The sequence below is a fragment of the Vidua chalybeata genome, chromosome 4, assembly GCF_026979565.1.
Source record: "Vidua chalybeata isolate OUT-0048 chromosome 4, bVidCha1 merged haplotype, whole genome shotgun sequence".
NCBI lineage: Eukaryota > Metazoa > Chordata > Aves > Passeriformes > Viduidae > Vidua > Vidua chalybeata.
In genome coordinates this window covers 666,077-687,067 of record NC_071533.1, presented here as the reverse complement: position 1 = coordinate 687,067, position 20,991 = coordinate 666,077, and the positions used below count along the sequence as shown (strand labels likewise).

The following is a 20,991-nucleotide window of genomic DNA, read 5'->3' as shown; positions in this document are numbered from 1 at the left end:
GAGTCAGTCCTCTTAGCTTCAGTGGCTTTTTTTTAACCTGATCCCTGATATATAAAAAAAGGTTCAGAAGACAGCAAGTATGCTTGTCCTTTTTTGATTTTTTTTCCTCTTTTTTGGGGTAGATATAACCTCCTGCCATCCTTGCTGTGCAGTGCTGAAATGCAAATTGAAGACTTGCAGTGCTCTCAGAATGAGGCAAAGATAAACAGCTGAAGAACACAAAAACAATTTTCAAAAGGCACAAGCAAGAACTTGGAAGACAACTTTGCAGTATCTATTCCAAGTATCTTATTTTACAAAGCACAAAAGATGCACATTTGGGCAAGGGATACTGGCAATATTGGCCCTTATGGATCACATATCATCAGGCTTCACCCAACAACCTTCAATTCTTGTGGTTTTCAAGTTTGTTTTGCTCTAACTCTCAGAAGCCATTACAGTGGAAAACAGCTGATTCACTGCTATTGTAGGGGGCCATTCAACTTGAAATAAAAGATTGCCCAATTTCTATCTGCTCTCTAATCCATGCTCAAGTGGAGTGATGCTGATATAACTAGATGGAAGTAGAGATAAATGGAAACAAACCACCCAGTTCTCCCCACACATTTCAGCTTTCTGGCACACTAATTTGAAATTAATTACTGTTTGCATAATAACAAATGAAAGGTTTAATTAATTCTTTCAAAACCACATCAAATTAAACACCCTGTGTACAGTCTACATTCTGTGTGTGAAAGGGATACACTGAGCACATTGAACGGGGTAGAGGAGCTTAAGTCTACCAGGAAATAGTCACTGAAATGGTGAGCATGTGTTTTACTGGAGCTGCCAGGTAAAAAGCTCCTAAAGAGAATTGTTTTCCTGCTGAAACAGCAGAAAAACCTGCATGCATCCACCTAGAATTACCTGCCACAAGACTTCACCCTGAAATAGTTTCTCTTAGGGTTTCTCACTGCTTTTCCTCTGTCCTTAAGACACATTCAAGGCATATTTTCTCAGATTTATTAACATTACAGCAAATAAATTTGCTAAGTTTGAAAAGTTAAGGCTGATGTAAGTGTTCTTGAAAGATAGAATTCAGGCATCTCTGTCAGGATTAAACCTGCAGTGTTTCTTTCACAATTTCACTGGAAAACCATCCTTCTTTCTACAGAGATCCATTTCAGGATCAAAATCTCTTGACAGCAGAAGATGAGATTAAGTACTGACAGATCAAGATATGATAATAGTAATAAATGGGATGGATAAAAAGGAAAAATATGGCTAAGGACTCCCTATAATCTGTGTTTCTATATTGAGTTGCCACATAGGCCATGTCATTTGAAGGGTTGTTGTCATTGTGCTTTGCTTTTAAACTCAAGAGAAATAAACAGTTCCTCCTTACCCTTTATATAATTCCCAATAAATATCCACGATTAAGTAAGGCCTGAGAGGCAGTGACACAAAGAACACAATGAACTTCAGTTCTTTCAAAGGCCTTTGTGCAGAAGTGGTGATTTTTTTAAAGCTGAGTCAAGGGTGCAGTTTTGATAGGGTGCACAAAACACTCATGGAATATGATGCTGTGGAAAAGGCAACTTGTAAAAAGCCTGTGAGGAAAGAAACCACCTCAGCCTGGAAAACAGCTATATTCCAAGCAGTAATTACAAGACCCTGACTTTTTAGTTGTTCCAATTAACTCTGCAGCTGGAAAATTCTGATTTGGTTTCTGTTCAGAAAATGATTAACCGGTTTCACTGGACTGATAATACTGACACCAGTGCCTTTGGCATCTGACTGTTCACTGTCTGCATTTGGTCCTGAGGGAGGTCTGGATTACATAGACCTCTGCTAGTCTTTTAAGCAGTCCAGTGAAACCAGTTAATAATTTTCTGAACACAAATACAAAAATCCTCACTTTCCCCGCACTGAAAGCCACCACCATTGCCACTCATGCACATAGTGTTCACAGGTAAATGTCTTCTCGGGCACTTAAAAATACCATTTTCATAAAGAAAGTGATGTGAACACTGCATTTTCTGGGGGAAAAAATAAAATCTATCATAGGCAAGATAACATTTTTTTCCACAGCTGCCTAATGTGTACAGCTTAAGGGTAGGACTACATAGAAGAGTTAAAAGCCAATAGGGGATCAGGATGAACTGCTTGAGACAGTTCATTTCAGTCCCAAACAAGCCCTACTGGAGAAAGCGGACAGAACTCTATTTAATGTTACATAAAACAGAATATACACTGAGAACCTAAGCACATCTCTTTCATATGTGCCTACAAAGTGTCATTTTTCCTTAATTTCCTGCCCCAATACCTACCTGTTTGTACAAAATACTACTGTTGGATAAGAGGCTTTCTTGAAATACTTCAGTTGCATTTGAATACAAAACTCTGCTGTGCTAAAATGACAGCAGAGCTGTAAGCACAGGCCTTTCCCATTTCAATTAAGAGTACACACCAGGACAGCGATGGAAATGCCAATTGTTGCCAATGCAGTCACAAAGTTTTCTCTCAGCTCCACTGCCTCCACCATTGTGTCATTGTTTTCTCACTACACATCAGTTGGAGCAGATCTTACTGGCAGATACCATAATAAAAGATGATAAACCCTTTTAAGACAACCTGTCTTCATGGGTTTAGTGTATATGAACTGCTTTGGATCATGTTCATCCTGGAGCAACTCATGCTTGTCATCATATCAAGTCTGAAACCATTACAGCAAAGAGCTATTCCAAATTCCTATACTTGAAACTCCTTCATAAAAGAGTACATAAAACAATCAGATTTGCCTCGGCTATTATTTCATGCTGTACACACTTGATGTTCTTTTCAATCTGCCTCTATAATTAAAGAAATTACATTATCATGACTGTGAAGAACTTTTCCCACTTCAGCCAGATGTAGCAAATGACTGGGCAAGCAACAGTGTTTGAATTCCACAGGCTGACTTCTCCAGGAGCCAGATATGCTTCAGTGACAGCAGAGTCCTCCTGTTGGAGCCCTGCCTGCACACACCCTTTGTGTTTGAGCCTGTGACTATTGTGCCAGCCCTCCTCACGCTGAGCACTTGAAAAGCCCTCCTGGATTTCACACATCGCAGTAACACCATCAGGAACAGCTTCAAGCGGCTCTGCTGTAGACCAAGAACATTCCTATTAAGAAAGAAGTTTGCCAGCAAACTCTGTGAGCACTTCAGTGGGCTGGTGAATAGATGAGCTGAGCTGGGACTGACAATGAGGTGTCCAGCTCTGCTGGCTGCTCTTCTGCCTCAGCACTGCAAGCAGTGACAGGATGTTCGTGAGGCTTCAACTCTTGGCAAACTCCTTGCTGCCTGCAAACAGGCCTAAAATTGCAACATCAGCAATCCTCACTTGTGCCTTCCTGCAAAGAGTCATCTAAAAGCACTGCATCCAGATGTTCCAATCCGTGTTTTCAATTTACTCCTGCTCATAAACCAAACGTGTCTCGGGGATGACTCGTACATCCCCTATATGCTTTTACATATGACCTACTCCACACACGTTTCTATTGCGTGAGGAATGCTTTGCCAAGAAGGTTACTCTCAACATCAGAAATTAAAAAACAGTATTCCAGGCCAATTTTGAACAACTTCCACCATAAAAACCCCATTTCCTAATTATTATTTTTATACACAGAGTGCTGAGAAAGCCACAAAAGCAGGTTTCCCAAGACAGCATGCTGATAATCGGTTGCATTTTTGTTTTAGCAAGTCATCTGGTTTTTTGCTCCACTGAGAAGTGGGGCCAGTTCTGTCTCCTGTCCTGTCCTGAGGCTTTGGTGCAAAGAAAGCTTCCCAGGTGAACCACCTGCCTTTTCCAGCCCAGACAATGATTAAACACAATCTATTTTACACATATTTCTTCTCTAGGTAAAATCAGTATTTGTAGGTTTTAATCAAGAATGTCAAGTTTCACATGAGGCATTACAGAACTCACGACATCTAGTGATAGAGACTTAAAGTAGGAGATGAGAAACAAAAATAAGAGATGATTTTGACTTTTCCAAAACTTGACAGCATCCTGACTTGTTTGAGAATGAATCTGTTCTCCAATTAAGGCTTGGGGATGCTCTGGGAAGATGGATTTTCCCCGAATCTTTGCTGACTAACAGAGACTAACCTCATCCCTCAGCTTTGACACGACACAAATTCTTGATGAGCTTTCCTGGCATACTCTGCCCTGTGCCAAACACATCTGACTATGCAAGTGATGCTGGCTGCAGACTGATGGACTCTTTGGTAGGCACTGAGGTAGCAGGGGAAGATTAAAGGCTCTAGGATGTGCCACTGGAATTTAGAAACCAACTCCCAGTCCAGAAAAACAAAGGGGATGGGACTGCCTCCAGCCCATCTGGGGAGCATAGAGAAGACAAATTCATTGTGTAAGAAATAATAATTTTCAGAAGCAGATCCTGTGTACTAGGATCAAAGGGGCTGGTAAATTAAGGCCACTCCATAGCAGTGGAATAAATTAAGTGTCATAATGCAATGATATTTATGAAGCTTCCTGTGGCAGAAGATCTCTCTACATACCAAAAACTGAATCCAAATAATTAAGAATTAATATTAGTCATTCTTTTTCATAGCTACTGTTATGCTGCTGCAGGATTTTGGCACATATATCAATAATCCCATTTCATCTGCATGGCCACAGACCTCTTACTGGGAGAAAGACCAGTCATGTTTTTGGGTGCTGGGCAAGTTACAGCTTTCAGTAACACCCACAGTCTTCTCTGGTGACAACTCTGAGCTTTTGACACCTGAGATAAAGACAAAGGCAGGTTGACTTATGTGGGAAGTCTCACTGATTTTTGCCTACACCTCAGCTTCTTCAGGCTGAGAAGCCAGAGACAACCCATAATGGCTATCTCTCTTTTAGAAATAGGTGAAAGATTGCTCCTGAAAGTTAAGTCAGAAGTGAGCTATCTTCCTCAAGTTTCAGAAATAATTTCTACCTCAACACTGCTCAGCCCTACAGGGCTGAATCCATACACCCTGATAAATTGCTGAGATTCCCAAGGATTTCATGCAGTCAAAAAAAAAAAAAAAAAACACTACCAGGGATGCAGTTGCTACAAATACTCTATACTTTTCAGCTTTTCATCTTGAACTGGGATTTTTTCCTCTTTCAAACTCTAACAGTTCAACACCAAGTACAACCTCATTTGGATCTAATTATCGCAAACAGGCAGTCAAGCTCATTATCTAAAACAAGGAAGCAGAACTGCCAGGTCTCCTTTTTTTCCCCCCTTTCCTAAACAGGTTTTTTTCTACCAAGGCATTGCCTGAAAACATTGCCAAATTTTGAGTGCCTTGTGTGTTATTAGGGATATGAGCACTGACTAAAGAGAAGAGAATAAAGCAATAAAATATTTAGCCAACTTATGAGCTTTACATGACTCAACTTCATTGGCACTGTTCCTGAGTTTTCTTCTCTTGAAGGATGAATTGTATTCCCTTCCTCTCACTTCAGTTACTTAATATAAATTGAAGAGGAATAAAAGAAGTGGAATTAAAAGGTTATTCTAACAGCCTTTGAACTGAAGGGGTGGAAAAATGAAGTCCCATTTTCTTTCATATGCTTGAATCAGAGCTGCTATCGAGGCACACTGATATTGACAGACTTGCATATTGTGTTTTTATTCCATCAGCTCCACACACACATTCTGGACACCCTTGTTCAGCATTTTAGCTGTGTAAATCCAGAGGTATGGCACAAATGTTGAAGTACCAGCAGAGCCTGGTCTCAGACCAGAGCAGTAAGGTTGTGCTAGATCAGAGCAGTATCTTAAACCAGCAGCTCAGTTTGCTCAGTCTCACCATCCTATCACATGCATTTATGAGATTTGGGAGTAAAACACCAGGGAGAAAAATCAAATGCCTCCTACTCCTGACAGGGATGGTCTTGTGACTGTGCCCCATAAAAGATTTAAACCAACTACATTTTGGGATGGAAGCACAGCATATCTGGTGTTACCCTAGGAAATTCCAGCTAAACCATAAGGTTCCAAAGTGCCACATACTTGAAGCACTTGAGGAATGGGATGCCATCTTTTCTTCCAACAGATTTCAGAAGCAGCTTGTATTTGATGAGCAGATGTCTATTTTCTCTCACTTTCAGCCCTGCAATTTGGATTCCTGTTACACAGCTGCCACCTTTAATTCACCTCTTGTACCTGACAGAGCTGCTCAGGTCAGTGATACATTGCCTATTTGCTGCCAACTCGTCCAGCAGCAAACCAGGAGCTGGCCATGCCTTTTTCCTGTCATGGAAAGCTAAAGGAAGGGGAACTTGAAATGGGCTGCAGTTGGTGTTGATTTTCAGAGTCCACCAGAGAGGACACAAGACCCCTTTCTCACCAATTCACTACATGCAGAGTCTGTAAAACCATGCAGATGCAAGAAGAAATAATTATAAACTGATCCTTGATAAGTTTAGGCTGGAAATTAGGAAATGTGAAATTATTCAAGACATGAAATTTTGTATTAAACTTTCACGAAGTTTCATTAGAGTTCAGAGAATAAAGCAGGCAGCCAGTTCAGGTACAGGTAAAAATATAATAATCTCCTAATAAAAGTATTCTGAGGGTCTTCCACAGAGGTTAGCATTTTTCTTAATCCCTTAGCTACTAAATGGAATAGTGCTAAGGGTATTTCATAAAGTTGATCATTACATGACTTGATATACCTAATAGAAAATAGTTTTGCATGAAGCAATTGCACTTTGGTGAGTAATTTAGATTTAAAGACCGCATTTCTCAATCAGCATTCCATTTCCAAAGCACCCCAATTCTCCAGCAGGGTAACGAAGGAAGGGAACGATGCTTTGCCTCTGTCCGTGTTGCCTGAGTGCCACCTTGTGGGCATTGCCTGCAAGTGCAGCCGGATCCGCTTTACGGCCTTGCGCTCAAAAGCGGGGCAGAAAGGAAAACCACCCAATTCCGCGATTTCTTGTCTTCATGAGAACAAAATGGCATTGTGAATTTTGACGGGGAAGGTGGGAGTCCCTCCGAGACCTTATATCAACTTTCACACCCATGACCGGACCTGTAATGTTCAGCTTTCACCCCAATGACATGAAAGCTCATGCTCACCTCACTGTTTGATCTCCTTACAACATCAAAGCCAGATAACGTACTTGGTCAGAACGAGTTGCACTTTGCTGCCCATTTTGACACAAAGTCTTTGCTATGTCTCCTCAGCAAACCAAAGAGCCTGCACAGGGAATTTGAGAACTAAAGCTCTCCTTCAGTTTAGCAGGACTGACCCAGGACTTGCCCACGGTGACCCTACCTTTGCCTTTTCTGTGACTCTGAACGCTGTGATGTCTGCACGCAAATCATAGATGTTTTTTTCATCTTTTACAAGACTGACTGCCCAAGAATAGAAATACATAATTTGTACCCTGCATTGCAAATAAAAACATTTACATCACTAGAGCTCAATGAATTTCCTTTGAAACAAATATTAAATGAGGAGAACCTGGATTGTCTGTGGTCTCCCATTTCTCCATCAATACACCTGCTCAACTGTAACATGACATTGTCCTAGCAAAGGGACAAGGTACTTGGCAGCTGATTGTCTGCTAGAACCTGACTGCTTTCACAAAATAAGTGATAGCAGCTGCCCATATTTGCTTCTTAGCCTCCTCTTCTTTAGCTTTTATATTATTTCAGATTATCAAAGATACTTACCAAATATTCTCATTTCTGCTTTCTGGAGCTCAACTCAAATCTTCTACAGGAAATTAAATAGTCATGAAAAACATGTAAGAAGTGCAACCAAAGACTCGCTTAGAAATAGTAGATTTCTTTCATAGCAACATAATCCTACATAAGTATTAGGTACTTACTCTGACAAGAATAATAACTTTAATCATCTATTTCAGTAGGGTTTGGCTCAATATCTGTAGAACACTGACATCTTCAGGTGGAAGAGCTATTGAACTACATGAATAATAGGACAGGCTGAATACAAACCATTCAAATAGGAAATAATCCTTGAAACAGGTTTTTCCTTCCAAGATTTACTTATTTGGCTCTTTTCTCTTTGAAAGAATTACACATGGCTCCAGAGACAGTTACAAAATGTTAGCATAGACATGAAAATACCTGCAGCCCTTCCAATATGTGATTTGAGTAATGCTTGAAAGATGTCAAAAGATATGAGGGTTCCTCACAAAATATCCTATTAAGTGTCAATAAAATCTACAGTTCTTTATTGAGACATTTTCCCAAGGATTTATTTTACAACAATTTCTAATCCTTTTATAGTCTTGGTATGAGGGAGCAAAACACAGCTTTCTTTTTATTTCTCTGTTTCTAGCAGCCCTTTTTCATCACGTGCACTCTCAATATTTGGATTAATTTGACTCAAGGCAAGTAAACAAGCTAATTCTGAATTTATAATCATGACAAAAAGTACTGAAATGTTGTGGTCCTGTTGATGACTTCACTATATCCCAGGAAGAGTTAATCTACTTTTGGCACTTCTCAGCACACAGATACTCAAATGACATTTCAAGCAGGTGTTCTTAAAAAAAAAAAAATGTGTTTTTTCCTTATAAGGGCTTTTGGTGAATTTTATTCTGGATTTGAAAGCTATAATTTCATAGGATAGTAAGTGATGTTCTCAGATGTCTCAGTAACAGGTGATTCAAACAATGTTAACCTATTTGAGAAATTAGTTTATCACATCAAAGCCTCTTATCAAGTCCTTCTAATTTTAAACATTTTACTATTTAATCTGTTTATCTCCAAGTCAAAGTTTTAGTGCAAAAAAAAATTATTAAAAAACTCATCAAGCGAGTGCTCATTTCTCTGAATAGAACTACCCCAACCCAAACACAGGAACATAAGGACACAGATATTGCAGCTGCCTGGTTAAAGAGAACTGTGTTAGTGAGGAACTCTGTTAAACACTCTCCCTATCTGCAATCAGTTCAGCTGAAAGTATATTTTTACTTATCATGAAAAGCAATAAAAAGGCAGAAAAAAATTTTTAAAAGCACATACGTGTAACCAGTGCTCCTACTGTAAAATGAAGGAGTTGAAACATGTTAGAGACCAAGAAGGGACTTCAATATAAACATTCCTGATCCTCTATGCAGTGCAGCAGCTCCTACTCTTGGGCATTCTGCACAAATGGATCCTTCTTAAGCCCCAAGACTGTAAGAAAGACTGGCATGTTATTAAATGACACCTGCACTTAGATGAGAATGGCTACTGTGAGTTGCAACTTGACCAAAATCAGGTATTTACTGACAAGACAGTACATTTTAGTCATATGTGAAGATGGATTTCAAACACCAGTGCAGGTCTATCTAGCATCCAGACTCTTGGATAATCGCTGTAGCAAGGAAAATAATGATCTATGTGCTCAGACACTTCCATAATAAGAAAATAAACTGAAAGTTCCTGTAAACCCACGAACTGTAAGACCCAGGTTTCCACAAGAAGACTCAATTCTTGTGTAAACACAAAGCCTTTGAGCTTTCTTACAGGGATACTCCTGTGCGCGCTGGCCCAGCGCCGCAGGAACACAGGACAGCAAGGAATGACCATTTCCTACTTTTGCTCTCTAGAGGTCCTCCACGAGCCGTAAATGCCTTCACCGCAGGTTCTGTAGGTCCCCTGCTGCGGAGCGGCATCGGGACCTGCAGCTCGGATTCTCCAAATGCCTAAGACACCGCCTCTCTCTGCACGCACCCAAACAGCTGCTCACGCTGCATTTCGATCAGTCCCCAGCTCTAAGAATACGGTGGCAGTGACTGTCACAAGGCATGTCCCAAACTAGCAGTGGTCACTAATACAGAAGAGTTCATTAAGCTTCAACAGTGAAAGGTGCTTTCTGGCCCTGCCGTGCGTCTTCATTTTTGGCAATGACAGCACAAAGCAGCCTCTGCTTGTATCAGCCTGAAAGCACAACTCAGCGTCAGGGTGCCCTTGGAAACCACTGAATGCAGATTGTGATGCTACCTTACATCGACTGAGGGAGGAAAAATACATGTTAAAATTCGAGTTTTAATGAATTAATTTCAGCAGGATTACTCAAGTGTACATGTAGGAAAGACAAGGGGTAAAGTGTGCAGTAGGGAAATTTATTCTCCCAGTGAAGACCGTAAAGCAGAAAATGGGAAATGCCTCAAAGATATCATCAGGTTATTTGGTTATCAGCAGATGACAACTCCCTTTTCTACCACTAAAGCACAAGAACTAGAACAGTACCATGGGCATGCTACAGCAGCCTTCCTTTCAACTTCCTTGACTTTGTTGTAAGTAGACCTCTTTCCCTAAGTAGAAATGAATAATCACTATAAATGCAGCTCCATTAACTTATGTCTGCTGATTTAAAAAGGTCATCTATCCAACAAGATGAGAAAAAAATTAAATGTGAGAAAGCAAGGCTTTATGGATATGGACATTCCTGAACAGTACTAATTTAAAGCAGCATTTTCCACTCTAATTCTCTGGAGTTCTAATTGAAGTTCCAACCTCAAAGTGCTCTTCCTTCCTCACTGAAAGACTTGCCTCTCTCACAGCTGCATGGCAGGAGTCCCACTGCAGACCTTTGAGTGCCACTTTGAGCTGCCACCGGAGCTCCTGTTCAGCAGTATGACACTACCTACCCGGGAGCAATGATCCAGGATCTCCTCCCCGACATCTGCTTGAGAAACAGCAGTCGTGGAGGAGCAAGGAACTCCTTCTCGGTCAGCTGGTAGCCTTTGCTTCGGGCCCTGCTTGGTGGGTGGGGGCCTGTGTTTGCCAACACTGCTGATAATTGCAGGCTTGGCACCAGGGTAACCCAGCTCGATGGCGCTGTCAATTACCTTTATCCTCCATCTCATCTTCCCCACCTCCAGTGCATCACTGGCAATTAGCTGGGAGGTACCTGAAGGCAGGGACCAGCTCTCTCATGTACCAAGGGTCCAGAGGCCATTTGTGGGTGTCACTGCAGCACAAATGATAACCTTGGTTTCTGATTACTCCACAAAACACAGCCCCTGCTTAAAAGATGTTAATGAAATGCTCCTTACTGCATGTCAAAGCATGTTAGTACAAAGAGCTTGATTTTATTTTTTTTAAGCAGAAAACTATCAGATTCTCACAGCTTTTTACTTTCAAAGGATACATCAACTATTTAACAGAGGACTAAAAGCGATAAAAACTGTTTCCAAATCTTGCTTCCTTTTCTACTCAATTACTAATATATCCTCCACTGTTACACTAGACAATTCTTGTCATAAGAACACTTGCTACAAGACAGTTCAGTATAGTTTAAAATGCCAAATGCCTTAATGAACTTGTCCACAAGGACTCAATTCTGTGCTGCATCCTTACTACAATACTTCTCCAAGAGCCTTAGTCCAGTTTACCTGTGTTAATAGTTCTCCCCTCTCTATTTGTGGATCCCCCTAAAGAATACCACCACAGTACATAAGCAATTCCAGAAACAAAAGCCAGGATTGTTTTCACATCATTCATTCAAGATTTCTTTTCCTTTCTTTGCCATCCGGTTAACTTCCAGATCGATCAGGAAAATTAGCTGAGCTGTGTTTTTCTGAAGCTGTTGTATTGACAAAAGCACCAATGTATATTCAAATGAGCCTGTAAGTATACAAGTGTCTATAAAATGAATACACCAAGTGTTGACTGCAGCATGCAAAAACACAGTAATCAGATGTTAGCATTGATAGGTTGAAAGATTAGACCCCATAAATGCTGCAGTGTGTGAAGGCCGTATTTTATGTAGTCTCCAACAAGTTTTTCTAACTGGTTGGCCCACGCTGCTCTGAGCTGCAGTATTCTGTAACTGCAGATTGGGAGGTACTTACCCTAAACAAATACTGGGAAACCTCTTAACGGTCCAGCATATTCAGTTGCTACCTAAAAGCAACTCTGACAAAGCATTCTGATCCATTTTTCACATGTGCTCTCATGAGAGCTTCACTTGCACTCAGAGTTAACCTCAAGGACACACCTCTCTTACCTAATCAGCGTACAAAGGAGCCAGAGCCTCCTTCTGTACTCCTTTGAAGTTAATTATCCCTACTACTTCTAAGAACAAAACTTTAGTTTACTAGAAGTCTTTTGTTATCCTCAAGTATTTTGACTTGCTCAATTATTTCTGAATTACAGAATACCTAAAATATTCCAAGAAACAGATGGTAAGACAGAACCAGTTCTCCTCACAAAGAACCATTTTTTTTCCGTAGCACGGGGGCGTAGAATATTTGTGATGTTGACATTTGTGACTTGGTAAATACCAGAATGTATACTTTGTGCCACACAAGCCTACTCAGCAAGAACTCATACATACCTGACTGTTCACAGGGAGCTGTAAAAGGAGCCATCCCATGTCAGAACTGGAAACTGAAATCAGGGCAGGGCAGCTGAATCCAGATCTTCATGAGTAACCTGAGTAATGGAGTTGTACAAGAGTGCTGTAAAAAATAATAGCAACATAGGACAATTAGAAGTGATTTTCCATTAATTACAGATGAGGACTTGGATTTTACATAGGGATTTTAATGCCAGAAAAAAACAAAGTGCTCTGAAACACTGGCTTACACATGTCAAGCATTTAAACAGTTCGGATAAACTGACCAATCAAAACTTGTATTATTTAAATGCCTGTCCAGAAGTTACAGTAAGGAAAACCCTAGTATTTGCAAGAATATAAATATTCCTTTTAGTCCAGAACTTATCCCATGTCTAAAATGGTATAATCATACATATTGTCCCAGATAATCTGGGAAATTGCACCTTCATGTATTGAAGGAACACAAAGATTTCTATCTTTGTTTCTTCACTGGGTTATCAGTAAGGAAAAAAAGCAATAAAGCTACTAAATCAACATAATTTTTGTTAAAACTCAAAGTCATGTCTGAGGAGTGCCTGTGCATTTGAGACAACACTCACATGCTCTTGTATGTAAGGCAGAGCTGTACTTCAACCAAACCCACAGGTGTCTGAGGTTTCTGTTCAAGCCTATTCTTCAATACTGTGTAAACTGGCATACATTCAACAGTGTTTCTGGAGAATAATATGATAGCCATCTATTCCTCTTTTTACAGGAAAAGGTATTCAAAATAAGCACTTAAATATAGGAAAAGGAAAACACTAGATAAAAACAACTTCCGCATGTTCTCATGATTTTTCATTAACAGTTCAGGATCTAATCTCCCTTGGCCAGTGGTGAGTTCAGGAATGATTATTCCCTGACATATAGCTGCAGGTCAGAACCTTTTCTCCTACATAACAGTGCTTTTGAGATGGTTTGTTACTAATTTTTGTAACACTCATGTGGATTGTGTTGCTGCATTGGGCCTTTCTACCCTTCTCCCATGTGCACATAAATCAACCTTTATTCATGGGTGGACACAGAGTTGTCCCCATTCCCTCAGGCTGCTCCATGACACATGGTCTTCTGCTGTGACATCTGCAAACACCCAAGATCTTCTGATACCTCACCCATGACTTGTTGGTCTGCATCACCCGAGCACACCCATGGTGCACGTACACATTTCTGGCACTTCCAGCAGGTTTCTTCCAAAAGGAAAAAACATCCAGGTTAAACGTGCATTGGAAGGTCTCTTAGTCAGTAACATACAGAGCACTGAACACACGGTAACTTGTTTTGGTGAGTTACAACATTTTTGAGGCATGTCATTCCTTTCCTATGACACCATTTAGATAAGGGAATTTGGGAGGGCTTGCAGTTCCCGGATGCTGGATGCACACCCTGAGAGCATCCTGACTTGGTGTGGTAATCTGACCTCATAATATATTCTGTGCTGGGCAAAACAAACAAATGAGCAGCTCTCCAGACATGCAAGATAATGGAAGAAACAACCCTTGGAGGCAAGTGTGTGATCTGGATGAGCTGGGAACTGGAACATGGGGGTTTGCCACAGAGTGCCCCTGTGGACAAAGGATGATAGACCCTAACCTCTTTCAAGAGCCACACAGCACTGCAGGATGCAGCCCATAAAAAAAGAAATTAAAAGATTGAGAGCACCAGTGCTATTACATGATGATTTTAATTCTTACACGGACGTTGATCATGGATTATAGAAGGGCTGGATTCAGCCACTCCCTACTTAAATCTAAAGGTATTGCTTGGCATTCCCAGAAGTGTTTGCAGTAAAACTGACATCCCAACTGGGAAACACAGCACATGAAATTACAAACTGGTGTTTTACTGCAACCCACTGTTCGCTCTTGTGTCAGCACACTTGTACTTATTTTCTTAATAAGCATTTTAATATGGGGTTGCTATGCAAGTTGCATGTTTTTTTCTCATGAAGCAGTAGAACCAGCTGATGATCTCCCTGACTGGTCAGCTAAATAATACAAGATGCTAGAGATCAGAACTAATACTTGATTTTCATATTTGTTCCCGTTGTAATTAGTTTAAGAGCAGATTTCTCAGAACCCAGACCAAACCACTGCTAGTTAAGCCTTGACCCTTGTTTGAAAATGCAGAGAGTATCAGAATGAATGCTGGAACAGAAACCACAATTTAGTATGACACTGCTGGGTCCTTGGTGCCACTAGTCATGGTCCCTAAACAAATAATAAACATCAAGTACTTTTTCTTTCTGCCCCTATTTCTTGTGGGTTTTTAAAGCACAGGCAACCTCAGTCAAGGGACAGAAGTAATAAACTTGGTAAGAAGGCTCATAAAAGAAAGCAGAGGACAGACACCACCGGCTCCATGTCACCCAGCCAGGGTGAGAGCAAAGGTTATTTCCAGCAATGCAGGAACTGTGCAGCTGCAGAAACAAACTGCTCTATCTCACCATAGTGAGGTATGCAGAGGCAGGTGTCCTTTCCACTTGTTGAAGGACTGGATATGCACAGACTGCCAAGATTAAGATTTTCTCAGGGAAATAGACAGGAATATTTATCTCCTCCCCTTTGCCTCTCCCCCCCTCATTTACTCATTTCATCTCCCTTGCTGTGCTTATCACTTGATTTCTTAATTCTCTAATCTTTGAAAAGCAAATAGAATCTAATAAAAATCTTCATTAAATCAGTGGTTCAGAATATTCCATCCTGCTGACAGAAGAACAACTTATCACATTATGCAGACAACAAAGCAACATAGAAGGACTGAAAAAATCAAAACAAATCCTCAGATGACCATGTGGCCTACACACATTTTTTTGAGTTCATTTGCTCCACTCTGGACACTGGCAGGGAGCTGTTTTCCAGGACACCCACTTCTTTTTTGTATGGTGGAACTAAACAATTGGCTCAACCTCCACCATATTTAACGTCTGTTTTAGTAAGCAGAAGAAGCCTTTCACAAATGGTTACTACTGACTAGCATTGAGCCTCCCTTCTACAACTACAGTCAATACTTTCTTTCTTGGTCTCTCTTCTCCCTTTTATATTTCCAAGTTAAAACAAATGCCTTCAGCATACTTGCTGCAATAGGCAGCTGTTTCTGGCAACTGTAGCTACTAAAGGGCATTTTGAACTACACCAGAGAACACTGTCCAATACTTGTGACTTATGGATCAGTAAGTCTGTCAAGACACCAAAGAGAATACATGTTCATGGTCTTAAAGGAAACTATCAAGTACTGAAGAGAAAAAACACTCCCTTCATAAAAGAAAACTGCCTGATTATGCAAGCTGTCTCCAACGCAGACATTGTGTATTCTTTGGAGGGTTAGGCAGCAGGGGATGTCCACCTACATTCCTCTAAAAGCCCACTCCCACTGGCTAGGAGGGAATGTGTGTTGCTAGGACATTCTTCAGGCTTCTGAGAGTCAGCATCATCTGCAGCCTACTGCAATGAACTGCAGAAGAATGACAAGCATCTCAGTAGAAGCCTGTGTGTGTGTGTGTGTACGTGTACACATCCCTGAGTCTGGAAATGCCAATGTGGTCAGCCTGATGGTTTTGAAGATCCTGGCCAGAGCTCCCAAAACATTCAGGACGCATTTCTTTTTCATAGGGATAGAATCATACATGGCATGGAAGCAGAAAGAGCAGAGAAAATAACTTCTGTACATCCACAGTCAGCTGGTTACAGTCTCAAATAGGTCATGGGAGCCTAAATTCAAAGACTGGGGTTTTCTGCAGAAATAGAAACCCACTTCACAGCAAGAATAATTTCAACACCTTTCCCCAAAGGTATTTCACTTGGTAATTATGTTGCTGAGAGCACTAACCAACTTCCAGAACTAGAACCACATGTGACTGTTTAGATTCTGTGGCAACCCTGCAAGCTCTGCAGAACCAAACGTGCTGTGGGACCTCGGAGCTGTTTATACCACGAACCCAGCACGGGCGATCCCTGTCATTTCACATTAAGGGTAAGCGCTGCTTTGTGCTCAAGGAAATGCTTTCTGCAGAAAGAGAACAGGAGTGCAATGTAAACGCCACAGAGTCCCGTCCTTGACACAACAAGCCTTCTCCAGAACGGGTGGAAACAGATAACACACAAACAGAAAATCAATGATTGCTCCCAAGCACTTCATTTACATCCCAGCAGGATCAGAGCGCTTAGGCTACCCCTTGAGCACCCGGTAACAAAACAAATCGTGCCACTCGGTTCTGAGCGGGTAGGGTCTCCTTGGCACTACGGCTGCTCAGTGACCCGCGCAGAGGAACACCCCTACAGCAAGAGCGATTCCAGCGGGCTTTTGTCACAAGCCCAGGCCCCCTCTTGGCGCAGCAGCCCCGACTACTGCTGCAAATGACAGGATCTGATCCACAGAGGGCATCAAGTGTATCGGGGCCTTTGCGTTCGACTCCCCTGCTCGCACTGGTTTTGGCTAGGCACCACGGGGGGTGTGAATCACCGACTTGTCGCAATTGCCGATCACAGTTAATGAGCTGGGAAGAAAAGAACTTGCAACAACTCTCTTTGCTGAACGCAGCACCTTTTTCATGATCTGAGACAGCTCTGAAGGCTCAGACTGACAATTTATTTACAGGATATCGAAAGCTGCCCTACATTTTTGCTTGGCCTAAGCACATGAATACCATTTAGCTGCAGCCTTGCCAACTGATCTTTAAGTGTTTATCCCTTTCCAATGTTTTCTCACTTCCATGCTGTACTTACAACATACAAACTGCTGGCGTTTCATCATCATCAATTCTGGCACCATACTTTACATTTCGCAAAAATCTCTGCGAACGAGACATGCTGCAAGAAGCAAGAAGGATTTCAAACTGAGCAATGAACAAGCTCATCATGAACTACACTCTCCCTGTGAATGGCTTATGGCTGGAACAGGGCGTATTCATATTAACCCATGGCTGCTATTTCTCTTCAATTCAAGTAGCTAGCAAATTAATTTTTTTTAATCAATGCTTCTCAGGGTTTAACTAACACCCCACAATAATTAAAAATTAAGCAAATGACACACAAGTCTTAAGGAACATACATGCAACTCCTTTTTATACAACATACTTCTGCATTATAGGGGCTTTTCATCATCTTTTCAGTGTCCACAGTAGCTAAGAAATCACCCCAAATCCTGGTTGCAAAGCTGATGAGTTATCAGTGACAAATGCCATAGCTCCCATCTCCCATGACTATAGTGTAGAGTACTGAGAACTTGGATCACTGCACAGGAACAGGAAGGGCTACCTTCAAGTCTTATCTCCACTCCAGGTTGGGAATCCATACAGACCTCCGTGCTGGGATGTGATTCCACACCCCACATGATGGGCACAAGTCTGTGTGGAGGTGCATGACACAGAATTTCCTTGGCAAATTCTCTCGCCATGACATCAGTGAGGGCAGCAACTGCAACTCCACAACAGGGTTTGATGACAATCAAGTCTAAACACTCATGTGCTGCAGCAACAGCAACCACAAGGTTTGACTTCTCCTAGCCAGAGTATTCAGACATTACCGGAGTATCTGGCACACACTGCGGCAAGAGAAGTGTGGTAAGTGCAATACCCTGTGATAAGTGACATGTCATAGCTCAATAGGCTCATGGCTCAATCAGGAGCCGTGTTCACCTAATATCAAATCAATCTGTGGCTTATGAACACCCAGCTACCCCATCCCTAGCTGTGACACACACACACCACGTCAGCTTGGGTGCAGCATTACAAACAGAAGAACTGTGATCTGCCCACCTGTAAACACCAAGCATTGGTTCATTTCCCCATTCACACACACCCCCTCCAGTGTGCATTACAATATTTTCTTAAAGAGTCCCAGCCGTGGGGAGAATTCCCTCTTTTGGTCACTGACAGCCGCTGTTCAGACCATGAGAGGCAGCGCACTTGGGCTGTTCTGCATTGCTAAGGGTAGGCCAGCAGCCCAGCGCCCGTGTCCTCCACCCCCTGCTCTCAAGGGGCGGACTGTGGCAGTGCTCGAGTGCTCTGACTGCCACCGGTAGCTCGGCAGCAGCTCCTGCGTTTCCGAGATCTTTCTTGCCGATACACAAGGAGCGGTCACAGATTTGCATAATGCATTCCAGCAAGTTCAACGGGATACAATAGTGTAACAGAGTACCATGGAGGGTGGCAATACAGGGACACAAGAGAGCTACATGGCGCTCAGAGGAACAATTCCAATTGTTGGTAGCTTAAAAAAAAAATTGTTTATATATGCTTCCAGGTGATGACTGCATAAAGCTAACACTGTCATTGTCAATATAAAGATGTGTCCTGCACTACCTTTATCCACCATTCCATTATTCTGACTTATAGATTTCATTCTCGTGTCCTTAGGAATGTCTTCCAGCATTTCTTGCATTTGCACAAGTAATTACATCATTTTTTATCCTGTTTTTAATTAAATTGTCTTTAATTCAAAGGCAATAAAAGTAACTCCAGACATCATATTTCCTACACTGTAATTTCTCACCAGATAAGCATAGCTGGAAATTCAGTTTTCCATGCTAAGTGCACACCTAAGTTGTGGACATGGCTAATTCCCTAATGCTCCTTAATTCTTATCATCTGAGTCTGCTGGACATAATTCTTACTCTAATTTTCGATTTTTCCTGTCCCTACTTGTCATTCATGTGTCAAGAGCAAAGGTGCAGTATAACCTCCCAAATGCTATATAAAATCTCTTACAAGAACACCACACTACTTTTGTACTTATACACTGACACAAACACAAATCTCATCAGGGAAAAAACCCCTCCATGTAGTATTTCAGTGGTAAACTTCAGTCACAGTTAAAAATACAGCACTTCATTCATACTTGGAATTTCTAACATTCCAAGTTGATTATTCCTATGAGTTTTGTCTGGTGAAACCATGGTGGGATACAATTACTGTGCTTAGATGGGAAGTGTTTGGAGGATCCTCATAATTTCAAGGAGATGACTTCCTGTTCAGTGTGCCAACTTTGGAACAGAAAGTCCCCCGGTAGTTAATACAGACAAATCCTAAACCTTGTATATTCAGGAACTTGATTTGTTATTGGATTAGTTGGGATTTGGAACATCACAGCACACAGGACTGCAGGGAACAGCACCAGAGCTGCAGGCAGGGCAGCAGCAACAAGAACAATCATCAAGTGTCACCCATTATATGCTGTGACACACCCTATAGAGAAGATTTTCCTTAGTTAAACCTTGTGCAATAAAACCCTCTCTCAGAAGCAGTGACAAATCCCTGTGATGGGCTCACTCCATAATTGCCTTCTTGTTTCTCCATTTGGAAGAGAAAGCTTTTGGCACTAGTTTCCCGATGATGATTGTGCCAATTCATCAGTAAGAAAAGGAACAACACGGATAGCAGGGAAATATCACAGCCCCTTCAAGTTCTTCTAGCTTTTTTTCCCCCCATAAACTCCCTCATTTCCTTGGAATCACTTTCCTCAGTATATAATGAGAGCAGAAGAGGTGCCTAGCTGAAAGCAAACATTTATTACTGCCACAAACTAGTTAAAGGAATGTCTTACAAAGCCAAAGATGAATAATAGAGCAGTGAAGTTCATTTTGTTCCCTTGTATGCATAAGGCACAGCAGAGTCTTCACTTACAGGCAGAAACTGATTCCAGGGGATCTCTGTTCCAGAAACAATCAGTGCCACAATCACCTCCGCCTATCAGGGGATCCAATTGCAGGAAAGGGTTTCTCAGTGACTGCAGTCCTAGGTGCGGTGAGTTGAGTACCCAGTCCTGGCAGAATTTAGCATCCACACTCTCCAAGTCTCTACTTGAGCACTTTTACATCTACAGGGCAAAAATCTGTTAAGTTTGACATATATATTTTTTTTATTAAGCTATTCCACTATCAAATGCCAAATTAATGCCTTCCAGAATAGAGGTAGTAAAGCTTGACTGAATCTCAACATTTTATACTTGCACTTTGGCAAAGCAGGGTATTTTTTCTGATCCCTCTTTTCAAGTGGCCTTCATATCATAGCCACAATCATATCATTACAATTCTAGAAAAGCATGGGAAAAAATCTCAATTCAAGCTGAAGAAAGAAAATACTATGACATGCTCTAAGACAGGATTTTAGAATGCAAAGCAGTTATAACAACAGATGGCAGTACCACTTTCTTCTGTAATTAATACTTATCATCCATGTATATTTGTGATAACATTATTCAGGACATAAATATTTACATTTTTTATACACTTATAACATTTTTCTTTCTACACAAAACACCTGCACCATCTTCCATAAAGGATTACAGAGTTTCTTAAACATAGTTTAAGAAAACAATTTTATGAAACAATTCTTTTGAAAACCAACTTGTGCTGAACAGAATAAACCAGCATCAGAGGGAAAATACAACAGAACAGTTTTCAACAGCCAAGCACGGGGGAGGCAAAAAGACAGTCAAAACATTTAATGTTTGACTGATATTGAACTGAAAAGGAGCTTAAGTTACAGCATTCACCTAAGTGATCAAGCAGCCATCCTGGCACAAGCCCAAAGTGAAGGAAGAACCACCTGACACGGAGCTGGAAGGCTTTGCCTCTCCTCGTTAAAGACTCACATTTCCTGTTCTACTGAAAGCAGCACCCAGAAG

At 41.3% G+C, this 20,991-nt stretch overlaps 1 protein-coding gene across 3 annotated transcripts in view; it reads right to left on the bottom strand.

Annotated features, from left to right (window-relative positions):
- The window catches only part of ARSJ (arylsulfatase family member J), a 152,656-nt gene that overhangs the window by 96,147 nt on the left and 35,518 nt on the right, over positions 1-20,991 (bottom strand). For 2 of the 3 annotated variants that reach the window (XR_008430516.1, XR_008430514.1), the window contains one exon: positions 12,329-12,452. The gene's annotated coding sequence lies outside the window, so the exon portion shown is untranslated. Of the gene's footprint in view, positions 1-8,056; positions 9,925-12,328; positions 12,453-20,991 lie in introns of those variants that run through there. The other variant, XR_008430517.1, reaches the window with a different exon arrangement.